At 39.6% G+C, this 13,434-nt stretch overlaps 1 protein-coding gene and 1 long non-coding RNA gene across 5 annotated transcripts in view; one reads left to right on the top strand and one right to left on the bottom strand.

Annotated features, from left to right (window-relative positions):
• Nucleotides 1-13,434, bottom strand: part of LOC111243732 (uncharacterized) — a 206,863-nt gene that overhangs the window by 130,043 nt on the left and 63,386 nt on the right. The window lies entirely within an intron of this gene.
• Nucleotides 10,830-13,434, top strand: part of LOC147757693 (uncharacterized) — a 7,080-nt gene continuing 4,475 nt past the window's right edge. Inside the window, exons 1-2 of the long non-coding RNA XR_015320238.1 lie at nucleotides 10,830-10,955; nucleotides 11,299-11,476. This is a non-coding gene — a long non-coding RNA (uncharacterized LOC147757693). The remainder of the gene's footprint in view (nucleotides 10,956-11,298; nucleotides 11,477-13,434) is intronic.

The following is a 13,434-nucleotide window of genomic DNA, read 5'->3' as shown; positions in this document are numbered from 1 at the left end:
GCTAGGTTATACGCAATGGTACGCCAATGGCCATAGGCGTCGGCGACTTTGATCATCAACGAAGTGCGCGTTTTTTGTTAACAGATTTTTTACATTGTTACTAAGTCAATGAATTGATTAGATCTCACTTATCCACTTAAACCCCGTATATCTCCACTCAGCAAAGCAGCATAGGTGTGAATGTATATATGTAGAATCGGTTTGACGATCACTGAACTTGCAGCGAGGTAGAACCCTGAGGAGAAACAGCGAAGCTGTGAAGGGGCTGTAACGTGGTGATTCTGGTAGCCAGGACCACATCAATTCCTTCTTGCATAGCTCAGTTTTCTTTGAATAATTATCTTTGAAATATTATCCAAATTACTTAGGTATTCAGGGTGTGCGCCAATAGAATCAAGTATTAATCTAGCTTTGCGGCGCATTGCAGTTCGACACCTACATAGCGCTACCTTTTTTTTTTAGTATTCATAGGTATTCATGTCAAGGAACGAAATCACTCATACGGGTCTGAAAACAGTAATAGCACGCAGAACGCAGCCTTTCTCTGATACCCACTTCAAACACCTATTGTTTTAATATAATTACCTAAACAGGCGATCATACTTCATAGATACGTTCGGTGGGTCGAAGAACAATGCAGTCTTTTTTACCTAAAAAAATGTCGCATTTCACTTGATTTCTAGTGAAAATTAGTGTATTGTTCATTTGCCGTTATTCTCTATGACTTTTCCTATTTCTCAACCTGCTTGTTTGCATGTGCTGCCGGACATTTTCAGGTCTGATGTTGAGGGGCTCATCTAAACAGTGTTTGAGATTCTCTTCAATGTCAAATATTTTGTTGATTATTTCATTTGCTCTTCAGCGGACAGGGCGATAACTTGTGGGCGTAAGGCCTGGAGATCACTATGTACGCAAAGGAGCTTTCCTTATGCTTAAAGGGCTTCAGCGACCTTTACTATACGTGACGTGACATTATCGTATTAAAGGATGGCTCTGCTTAATCTATAAAGTTTTTCTTCTTGGATAGTCTTGTTTTCCTGGAACAATGAGGTCATATACGAATTTTTGATGATCACGTTCACACTTTATATTCTCGGTCAGTTCATTACTTGTTTGTTATCTAGGGGTCTTGATCAACCTAAACCGCCGACGGGAACGATATGTATCCTTCAAATTCAAGACGCCATCTTTGAATTTAGCAAACTACCCTACACATAGTTTACATGCTGGTTCGTCGGGATGATTTTGTCAAGGTTTGCACTGCGGTAAAGGAGTACTGTTAACAGCATACCATCTGGTGATACATCGAAGCCTTTAAAACGTTGGAAAGACGCCGCCAAACTTCTAATGCCCAAGTCAAGCAGGTACCCGCCTTGGCTACCGAGCCGGCATGAACTAGACGAAGCAAGTGCAATAGCTGATCTTCATCTTAAAACAAAAGGCCTTAATACCAGAGATTTTCAGAGGATCCATGGTATTTAGGCTGTTTCTTCGAAGGAACGTTCCAGCCTCGGTTCCCATGTTAGGAGACCTCACACGGGGTTACATCTCCCGAATTCGGCCCAAAATCTTTTGTCGTTGCAAAAGTGCTTTTTGATTCATTGCCATGTCTTGATTGCCATTGTATAGACGCTCACGTCTTCTACAGCCCTAGAGTTAGTTGGCTTCTTCCATCTGAGAGAAAAGAATATAGAACGGTGTTCATTTTTAGCGATCGGCACGTTAAGCTATCTTAAAATACGTACACTGGGATACGGATTCCCTCTTGCAATTTTACTCATGAGAATATCGTGCGCAGTTTAGGTCTTTTTTCCACATTGTTTGTCTTTCACTAACCTCAAGTCCTAACAAAACTAACATCAGGCACCTCAGTTATTTCAGAATTCAACAACAGATAGGTAAACTCATAACTGGAGACACAGACAAAGTTCCTCACCTAGGGCTTAAAGCAGTCTTACTACTTGCGTGAAATTTCCTACTAACTGTCAATAGTAAAAATAGGCAAAAACCCAGAAGGCTTTTCAAGTTGTTGGCCGTCGCGTAAGCAGAGTTTGCACTCAGCTGTTTCGGACTTCGGAACAATGTCAGCCGCCGTGATCTATCGGCCGAGATATATGGCCATTTGAGGTGCGAAAATTTACTTCGAGGCTTTCAAACGCAGACCGGCGAAGTCGTTCACCCTTGCGTACACCCCGCTTTCTAATAGCATACTTTCAGCCTGCTAAACCTAAGTCAATGGAGTATTCTTTGGCATTGTTGCGCAGCAACGTGGATCTCGTCACCAATGACATATTTCTCCATTGACCTAACACGTAGCAGCTGCGTGTTATGATGAGATCAACGTGGATGAGTTTCTTCGATTCCAGAAAAAGTTGCTATAATGTCGTCAGAAATTTCATAAGTCGATCATGCTGCTTGTTTACCCATCCCTATGCAAACCTGAAAGAAAGCCAATACAGGTGAAAGCAGGACAACCATTTCCGATGCCGCCTGTACTAACTTGACGAGTTTCCTAAAACACGGCATATTTATTTAGTGCGGTGATCTTCTAAGTTCGTACGCAGCACCTGACACAAGCCTACGACCTCGTAGTAGGATGCATACGAGCCCCCAGAGGACAGCAAAACGATTCCGTTTAACTGAAACACAGTACTGCCTAAATGGTGTAATATGTCCGCCAGTGGCTCTATGAAAATAGATTCATGGCAAGTACGATTAACTACTTTCTCCAAAACATGAAATCCTTGGCAGGAACACCTTATTCAGGACTGAACCCTCTACGAGATTTATCAAAAATAAGGTATGCTGATCGCAATGGAATCTGTTCATCTCCATTCCTTAATCAGGTCTCGCTAGTACTTTTCCACAGCTGAGCTTCACCTCAAGCGCAAATATATCACCGGCTACTCAGTTTATAAAAGTTATGCTCGAACTGAGCCGAAATTTTGAACACTGTGTCCTAAAATGCGGCTTTAGTCGAAACACGCCCGGATGTTTGCCGAGCCATCCTTCTCCGTCAAACAGCGCTGATCTTCACCCGCAATTTCAGGTCTACTCCCTTTCAATCTTGCAGGAGAGAACGTGCTTCCTTTCAGTGTTTCAAAGTTCAGATGTGCACAGGCGAGTCACGCGAGCGCCTAAAGGTCAACAGAAAAGCGTTGAAAAAAATGATCACCTTTGCACGCTTTCTTAATTTCCCTCAAAAAGGTTTCAGCTGTCATCAAGCGCTTTCCTGGGTAAAAGAATAGAAATCTTTTTCTTGTCGTATCATTAGGATTCAATACTCTAACTGGTCGGAAGCTGTTTCTCGCAAAAAAAAACTTGGACTTTGAACAGCACCGACAAAGCTGGCAATTGTACAGAATGCGCTTTGGCTCATGATAGTCCCAAACAATGGCCCTGCCATCCCAGAAAGCAACTTGAATGCTTTTTTAGAAAATGATGATCCAGCTAGTCTTCTGTATGCATTTTTCGAAACGCAGAACCTATTTACAAAACACAACAGAGTTTCACCGTTCTAAAAAAGGGAAACCGTACTCAAAAAACAGATGAGATTTCCCGACACAGCAGCTGTTCTTAATCTCTTAAATTTTTCGAATAAAATCGACAGTTTTTTTATATATAATGAGCTCTAGGCTGGTCATCATGCATGCAAGCATTGTATATATATAACCCAGTTCAGTCTGGCGGTTTTGTTTCGCGCCTGACCTTACTTTATCCGCTTCGTATTAAGCTTGACAATAAATCACTTCAATACATGCATATATTGTAATTATTGTAAGTGAGCTCTGTTATCCAGATATTCCAGTAGTAGTACCTTCATATTGTTTTGCTTAAATTCACTTGTTTAAATGTTTTTAGCCGTTGTTCTTAGCAGAATTACATAGACGCTAAGTTTGCCGTATTGCACGTTATTGTGATCAGTTATCTTGACAGAATAGAGTGATATGAGATTACAGGCTTTCCAGCTTTAGCCTCTTGTATAATATCTATTGATTTGTCAATCTGCTATAATAACATTATTGCAGAGCATTTAAGATAACAATAATTTACAAAGGGGAAAGAGGACTTTTACAAAATGAGTTGACACTGATAGAAACAGGTTCCTCCAAAAAAAATGGGGACGGTTTTTATTTCTTGCTTTTGAACCTTCGAAATCGTTAGAGCCAAGCGTAATCTCGTAGTACGCTTCATTTTCTTTTGAAAGACAGTAAACCATTTTTGGAAGCTTGGCAACATTTTCTTGGATTGTAGTGCTAGCTATTTTCACAGTAGGATGACTCTAGAAATCATTCCTTCCAGTCAATTGCAAAACTTGGGTAGGCTTAAACTCCTCACTAGGATAATCTGGAACACTTTCTTTAGTTGTACGTTATGAAGACCATCAAGACATTATGGGAAGATGTGTTTTGTTGGCATACTTTGCCACTCAATAAAACAAATGATATTGTCAAATAATTACAAAAAGTCGTTAACGTAATATTGTCCATATTGCGGACCACTCTGTTGACTAGAACTACGGCATCTGTAATCAATTATCGAGCGCTGTTTGCATATAGACGACACCAAAGCATAGGGAAATGTCTTTTTGGCATAATTTTTTACTAGCATAAGTCATTTTGACAAGAAATTGATCCTTGATTGAAAAAAAAATTCAGATACTTAATAAATTTACATAGGCCTATTTAGATATTCAATAAGCGCAGAATTTCATATTGGCAATGAAATTGTGAATCCTGAATATCGACATACCAGCTACCTACTTTGATCATTTGCAAAGGTTGCCTGCGTATAAAGTCTACGTTTAACCTTACTGCTTAGCTGTCAATAGGCGCCAATTTCTTTTTTGGTTACGTAACATTATTTTCTAGGCAATCGGTAGCAAGCAAATCAAAAGCTTTTGTATTTTGTCGTTACGCCCTTCTTGGCGAGAGTAAAAGACTTGAGTCGGAAACTTCTCGATGATGCCGATGTATTTAGTGCTTATCTATCTTCCTAAAATTTGGCAAATTAAAATTAATAACGATGTTTTTATTTGTGCCTCCCAAAGCATCTACGGGTGTCCAAAGCTATGCCCTTAGACAACAGTGTATCTTTTAATTTAATTTTAATTTACTGTAATTTTGTTTTCGTTTAACTATTTCAACGGGCCTTGCGGAGGCTTACGATTTCTTTTTGTTCATTATTATCTTATTGGGGTTGTGGGATAATGTTGATAGTAAGGTTTTAACGACTTAAGACCTTTCGACTTGTTATTTTGTTTAGCCTAAAGATATTTTACTGACATATGGAAAAAAGATATTAATATACCGAAAGGCGGCAGCCGAATATGTTATTTGAACCCGTTTTCGTGATACTTTCTTTACGTTATACAGCTTCTTTCTCACAGTAAAGATTATAGCGAAAATAACCCGGATGGAAAAGTTGTTATTCAATCGGTCAGATTAATTAAAAAATTATCAGTGTTTATATTTCATTGAAATCCTACCTTGCGATGGGGTGCACAATTTTTTTTGGAAACGTTAAGGCAGATTCCTGACTTCGACTATTCTGGATTGGATATTGAGGATACATTCCGTGTTGGTACTACGCATAGATTTTAAGTTTAACGTATAAATCCAATTTACTAGTGACAAGTATACATAAAACTCAGGGCGCTGTCCCGGAAGCGCAAGCTACGATCTCCGATGTGTATGATTGTTATATTTGACGCTGGTTGATATCATGACTTTCACGCAATTGGTAGAACTCAGTTTTTATGTCGTCAATAGAGTACCTATTTAGAGGAGTGTTATGCCTCAAATGTGGCATTATACACTTGTAACTTGAAAGTTTTTAAAACTCGAGTTTCACTGTCCATTTAGAAGATCGATCAAGCACAGATTGCATTTTTCGGCTGTCTTCCATCGAGCACACCGATCTGCACATCTTTAGTTTTTATACTGAAATCTTAGTAGCTGAGAGTATTTGATACAGGTAAGCGATCCTGAGATAGCGCTCTGCTTGCTGCACCGGACATCGTTTCTGCACATGATTATTGGTTTTCGTCGTTTCGCCACGATGGTGTAGAAAAGCCTCGATATAACTGATCAGGCGATATCCCTCTTTATAACCCGCTAGGATATCCAACAATTTCCCGTGCCTGAGAGTCTCGAACGTAGTCTTAGCGTTCGAGAAGTTGCAAGCTGCTGGATAATTCAGACCGGTATTCAACCTAAGTCAAATACTTAAAGCTTCACCATGGGTGATGTCAGCGAAAAAACCAGCTTGTACTTCAGTACTCAGTCCTTATGACGACAGTCTTGAACCCCTTAATTTTTGAAAAGGGTTCATATGCTGCTAACTTTTCCCATCATTAAAACTGTAAGGAATAGGTCGCCAATTGTTTGTTCGGCATCTTGCGCGATCTTCTGTCAATGAGCATGATCAAAGAGTAATTTTTTATATGAGTAAATTCTCATTGCTGTAAGAAGAACACATGTCGTACAATTTAAGCGAAGCATAGGGTGTAAATCCACGAACATCATATCATAAACAGCAGTCCTAAATGGTAAATATTAGATTTTTCGAAACGTTAACTTACCGTGTAGATGTGTGGGAATTTTTTTTAATGAGGTGGGATAAGTCGGGACATTTAAAATTCTGCGCCTTGTACTCTTACTGATCCAGGCGTAAAATTTGAGCATATCGATACAGAGCAATATTTTGCGAACTCCTCATGGCTACAACAAGCCATATATATATATATATATATATATATATATCGGTAATTTTTTTTTGTTTTTTTTTTTTTACTGTTTCTGCTCGTTTGTACAGGTTCATTTCCCTACAGGAATACCTGTTAAGCTTTTGCAGTACGTACAGCTGAGATCCTTCGACGGGTGGACTTCGTTTGTAAACTGAGGGCCTTGTTGCAACCACTTGGCACAGCTGCATCTACCTATCGTTTCGGCATTGCCGAAATCGATTTTGCCGATATAAAAGGTTCCTTTGCCGCTCGATTTAACCGTATAATTCGTAATATTATTGGCTTCTTAACCTCTATGTTAAGGGAGCGTCCTTTGGATCTGCGGTATAACTCTTCGTCATGCAATGCATGTTTGGCATATGGCTTTGAATACGTTTTTGAGCGCGGAATTCTTTCACACGGGACTAATGGACTGCATAATATGAATTTTGAAGCAGATATTTTCAGGTTCCTCTATGAAGTTGTGGATCCTCGTTTGGATTCTAAATCTCAGTTTGTGCATTTTTTCTGTAATTTCATAGGCAAAATACGGTGTTCTCACCGAGCCACACTAGTATCGGAACATGCAGCAGTCCTTATCTCTAATATTCATTTTTATCTCCCAATTGGCAAGAACGTTCTCCAAATTGTTCATATACTGTTCTTTGTACTTGAAATACTCGTCATCCGGCTGTTAGCTTTCAGGAAGCCAGTTTAGAATTTCTGACCAGTGTGCACCGCGTATGAAACAGCGAGGAGTACTGACATACGCTGATGTGCATCGTACCGTCCCGTTTGAATCCTGCGAAGTACCTGAAGTCATGTTTGAATGAAGATGACAAGATAAAACCTAACGGTAAACTCGATCCGGCTCGTTGCAAATACTTCTGTAATTTGTTAAATAAGAAAGTGACAACCGTAGGGGGTGATATATATAACGCGCCCATAAGATATGTATATCCAGTACCTATGACACATTTAGTCTAAGTTTTTAGAATACGTTAAATAATAGTTTAATAATTAATCTGGTAACTTGACATTTTGAATTATTTGGATAGCAATACTCTTAGCCGTACCGTATCCTAGATATTCGTAACGAGAGCCGTATGTGTCTCGAATTCGATCTAGGGTAGAAATGCCGGATGTAAAAAGATTTAGTTAAGGATTTTATAACGAGATTTTATGTTGTATTAAAAATAATGAAACAACAGTGTGTTACCAGACATTGATAAACAAAGTTGTGCAATAATATCCTCTAAGGAAGCTGAGAGAAGTTTGACAAAATCTGCTCTGAACGTCCTCCAGACGATGGGACCCATTTATTTCCATATGACAATAGGCTTTTGCTTTTTTGAACCACTTTCACCGCAGAAATATCATAATCTTCGAGGAAGTACCGCTGGTACCTTGAGCTCATTTCGACAGGAAAACTCATGATTATTTACACTGCGTGACGTGAGCAGTAAAGTAAGACTCTCAGGTTTGTCTGCAACTGACGTCAGTTACGAAAAAAAAAAGTTCATACTGTCTCACATAGATGATCCTTCTACGATTAGAGATAGCATAACCAAAAGTGCCCAGACCATGCCACCGCTAAATCCGAAGTTGGCGCTCTGAATGAGTTCAAAAACTTGCTAACCTCTCTCTGAAATGTAAAATCTCTATAACATTATAATCGACCCTTCAGAATTGGTCTAACTCCCAACTTCTAAGTAAACGGATGGGGCCATTGATTCAACTTACTCCTAAAAACCTCGGGACCAGGCGATTAGAGTCTGTGATAATCCCCTCGAATTTTTCTACTATCCATAATGTTTCGCGTATCTTTGATGCATTAAAACTAGCCGACGACCAATGGATGTCAGCGTCACATTGACATTATGTGTTCTTATGGAAATCAATCTGCTGTCAAGAGTCGTTGTAACCAGACATCTTGTTCCTGCATGCAAGAATAATGGCGTTCTATCCCCAGTCGTTGCGAACACGTTTCGCGGAACTTTTCTATGAAACCGTGCCGACATGCGTGTAATTTTTTTTAAACCCTAGTTCACGAGTTCCGTGAGCGATTTTTTATGAAGATGATCTGGAGCACCATAGCATTCACCTCAATATCCATCGACTAAGAAAGATTACAAATGTAATTAAACGTTGAGCCTGCAAATTTTTTGGTTGTGACATTTCACTCATCACAAACTCGGATTCATGCTTTATACTTAACGTTAAATGCAAGCAGTCTCATACTTCATTGCTGTTTTAGCGCACGCGGGTTCAAAGATCCACACCGTCGCCGACCCCGCACTCGCTACACAGCAAGAAGTTAAACTACAAACTGTCGGCGACACCTGCAGCAGAAGGACTAACTTAAACCCTTGTATGCTTGCTGCCGTAACTGTCCCCTTCGATTTCGCATATCGTACCCCTTAAAACCCAGCTCGAAAGCTGTTGCATTGACCCGAGGCAATTCCAAACAGTCTCAACGAATCATGATAATTATGGGAATCCTGATCGATCGGGCGGTCTTCTGCAAACAATCGCTGAAACGTCACCGACACTGATCTCTCGCCGAATAATAGTAATGTGTGCTCCTTAATATACAACCATTTGCCAGTCCCGAGAATTGTAACACCCTACGAGGTTACACCCCCCACAGTCTCGATACAAATGTAATCATGGATTCCTGCTTACGTAATAATATCTCTCTCACACGTCGCTTGATAATCGTTATCGTTGTTTTTCGAGGGAATCGAATCTCAAAAAAGGCAGTATCTTAAAACTCCAGAAAATTTTAAAGAACCACCTGCTAGGATCACACTCAATATAGGAGCTATTACTGTTGACATCTGCTCTTATGATGGCTTTGTGCTCATGACATGCTGCTATATGTCCAATTCTGAAAGACTGATAGAATCAGAAAGTTCTTTGAATTATTTAATCCGCGCTGCGATGTAGTGGAATCTTTGTCTACCTTTGACCTTCCTGAGATTGACTGATCACTGATAGCAGTGAGTAGCAGTGAGAAAAAAAATGTTTTAACTCTTCTATAACCAGTGCACTACTTTAGGTTACCAAGTTTGATTCTGAGGCTATAGGCAGGACGGAGCAACAGTAGTATAGAGCCTCTTTCACGTTGACAATCCATCTGTGGTTAACTTATTTCTCCACTTAGACCTCTGCTTTCTGGCTTGTTGGTTCTTATTTGACTCAGCCCGTGACTAAACCTTAAGCCTATACTCTTTAAAGACCCTAAAAAGACAGATTTGCCAGTGACACTAATGCAGGAAAACGATTTTAGGTGCGACGTCCTCTACTTTTCGCTTGATTTAGGGAGGCATTATCTAGGAACGCTTTGAAAACAGAAAATTTAAGGATATACTAAATAAAATAATGTGTTATGATCGAAGCTGTTTCTCTGGGACGTTTTTGGAACAGTATTATTTGTGTCGTTATATTCGGCCGAAAAAGGCTCTTAAACTCTATGGCCTGCACACTGTATGACATCCTAATGCCATGGCTTGTCAGTCAATTCGAAAGTAGTTGTAATGGTTCTGAGTAGTCTGTTGTCGGTTTTAGTTAAATATAAAATTTATTAGCTTGTGCGTAGGCTCAACCGGTACTCGAGAATTCCGATATTGCCTAAATTTTTTTATTATTATGAGAATTAAATGAGACAATTCCATTAGAAAGGACTGACCTAATGAGGCCAATTGGAAAGTCAAATAGCGATAGGTGCACGAACCTGAAAAGCCTATAAATGGCGTAAGATGGGTAATGTATTTTGTAATTCCACCCGTAGCTCTCAGTACTATGGATAATGCGTCGAAATATAAGGTCGATAACGTGGTTCTATTAGGTTGAAAAGAAATTTCCCGTTGTTTCCTTGGAACTTTGACTTATTGTCGTTTTCGAAGAAGTTAACACGTCTAAGTCTAGTTAATATCGTTCGCTTCCTGCGACTACCGCCCATCTTGTTGACTGGCCTATCGGGCAAAAGGAAAAAGCTTCGTCCTTGGAAGCAATTCGTTCGTCGAGAGGGCTTCAGCCTTTGTTCTGAAGTGTTTGCCTTCAAGGTTATGCTGCACTGGTCAAAACAAGTGAAAATTAGATGTAGCTATGTTCGTATGTACCGGTGGAACAGACGTCTTGCCGTCGGAAATTGGTCAGCCTGCACTCGGTCACCAAGGCAGTATGCGTGTCATGCAGTAGCAAAACTTTGCGTCGCTATTTACCAGTTCGTTTTTTTTCTGTCAATTTCATGGCTCAAACAGGTATACTGGTTTGTGTAACGACCTGTTAACAGTTTCTCGAGATTTGAATAGGATGCAGTACGACAGTTTCTTCATATGTCATCATTTGCAGAAGTGCAGCTCTTTGGCCGCGATTATTTCTCAGTGGCGTCGAGCTATCGAGCTATCATTTTAGTCTGCGTTTGGGAGTCTCGTAAAATTTCCATCTTTTATTTCCAGTAACGATTTTATATAGAAAGGACCTTTTTTTCTATTATTCAAGGCTATTTGCTACCAAACAAGACTTTTTTCCTTGTTCTTAAGATCTATTTGTTTTATTTTTTTCAGTGCACGGAAAAGATTAACAACAGCCATCTGAGTCGCTTCTAACCAGGCCAGACTTGAGTCGATGACGCCGTGTTTTGCCTAAAGAGTGCCTGCATCCCGTCATCGTTCGCTTCTTGTGCTCATGGCCTTCGACCTTGGCATTAAGCCTTTGTCTTGGCAGTATTTTTCTGGCGCGAAGGTAGCGAATAAGAGGTTATCGGACACGCGTATGACTAAGTTATATGACTGAATACACTGAATCATTATTTTTAAAGGCAACGGCCTGATGAAATAGAGCAGACGGCGAAGAATCAAAACAGCGCTGCAAGGAGGTTTTAGATAAATACAATTAGCTGATCTGACGCTAGCGCCGTCTGTCGGCTCTAACGAAAACCTTCTTTTCGGCCTGCTGGTGTCGTACATTGTAACCCACACATAACCCGAAAAATTTGACCCGTGAGCTATAACAGATTAATTTTCAGCAGGCTGAGCTCCTTTACACTGTGTATGATCATATTCCTCCCAAGCCTAAGAATTTTATAACAGAATTTGTTTACAGAATTTGCCTTAGTGGTAGAACTACAAATTGTTCACTGGGACCGTGCATATTTTGACAACCGAACCTCATTAGTGACGCACCATCATTTTTTAAAAAATCTCACAGATTTTACCTACAACTATTGCCTACTCCGAATTTTCAAAAGGTCCTTATGTCTTATTTAATAAGCATAATGTAAAATGGTTCTGTACACATTAGTCAAAAGAAACGCTAGATCGGCATTGTTGAAACAGCCAATATGCTTTAGTGATGATTTAGTGTTATAGTACATAGAATATGTATCACAGTTTTTTGACAAGATTGCATATGCACAGATATTTTTTACAAAAAGCCATTTGGCCCTCTGATCAGTATTTAGTGATCGATCTATTGAGGATCCTACTTCAGCGTGTCAAAACCGTTCTACAAACACGTGGTTCCATTACAATCTTCGTTCAAAAAAGGTAATACAATATAGATGCCAAAATCCATCGTGTTTCTTGTTCAGAATAGTGGGATATGTGCTTTAAACAAAAAGAAGGCCATCTTTACTAACTATAAATAGCGGCTAATTATAAATAGACGCTTTTAGTCTCCGAAAAAAGCTATTTGAAACACAATCTGTTCAGTGACGCCCACCTGATTTAAGTTAAGCAGAAATAGAATCGTCACTGAAAAGGCACGCGTTGTCAGAGAACGAATTCCAAGTCAAATTACCTGAAAGTAACAAGACATCTGAACGTACAAATAAAGGAGGTTAAGAGATACCATGAAAATTATATATATATAAAACTGAATCCGGCACAAGTTAGAATTGAATAACGTTAGAGCTAATTAGGCTAAAATTATATGTTTTAGAGGTTCTTCCTTTTATTTTTTGCACACTTGTTTTACCGCTTTAATAGCTTCTCGGCAGCCAGATGACTAACGTTTCCGTTTCCACATGGAATTTCTCCATCTAAGTCTTTGCCACGTAAGTCGATAGTGGTATGTACTTGTAGGTCTGGCGTTGTCATTAACACGTTTTTTGTTGACTAAAAATAAAAATTGCATACGAACTATAGCACACACATTTCCAACTGGCCTGGAATCAATTCACAAGAGGCCCATTTTTTCTCAGTTCCCTCATCTACCGTATTTGGGTTACTCTGGCTCTGCAACACGTTACATGTGACCTGCCAGTCTTGACAGATAAATCCCTTACACTCCACACTCTGCTTTTGTGAAAATACTTCTCGATGACGACCGTGCGTTCTTGTCCTTCGGGTCCCGACATCTGGAACTTCCACTCTAATCTTCAATACTCCACTTGAAACGTGTGCACCATTCACGTACTGTGCTTTTGTTTATGATCTACTTGTCTAATGCTTTCATCAATGCTCGATGGATTTCCGCAGCGTTGTGCGTTTGAAGGAACAAAAACTTGACCACAGAGCGTAGATTTTCATAACTGGAGGATGGTATCCCTTCTAAACTTATTTCTTGTGGAGTAGTATCAACCGGTTTTCACTCGTAAGTTTCTAGAAAACTAAAGTATTCACCAGCCAAATTTGTTTAAAAAGTATGGTAGCGCTACGTAAATGTAGAATTTCAAAGACCGCCGGATTCGCTTTAATAGT

The sequence above is a fragment of the Varroa destructor genome, unplaced genomic scaffold (assembly GCF_002443255.2).
Source record: "Varroa destructor unplaced genomic scaffold, Vdes_3.0 BEIS01000002.1, whole genome shotgun sequence".
Lineage (NCBI taxonomy): Eukaryota > Metazoa > Arthropoda > Arachnida > Mesostigmata > Varroidae > Varroa > Varroa destructor.
This window is presented reverse-complemented; position numbering and strand designations above follow the sequence as displayed.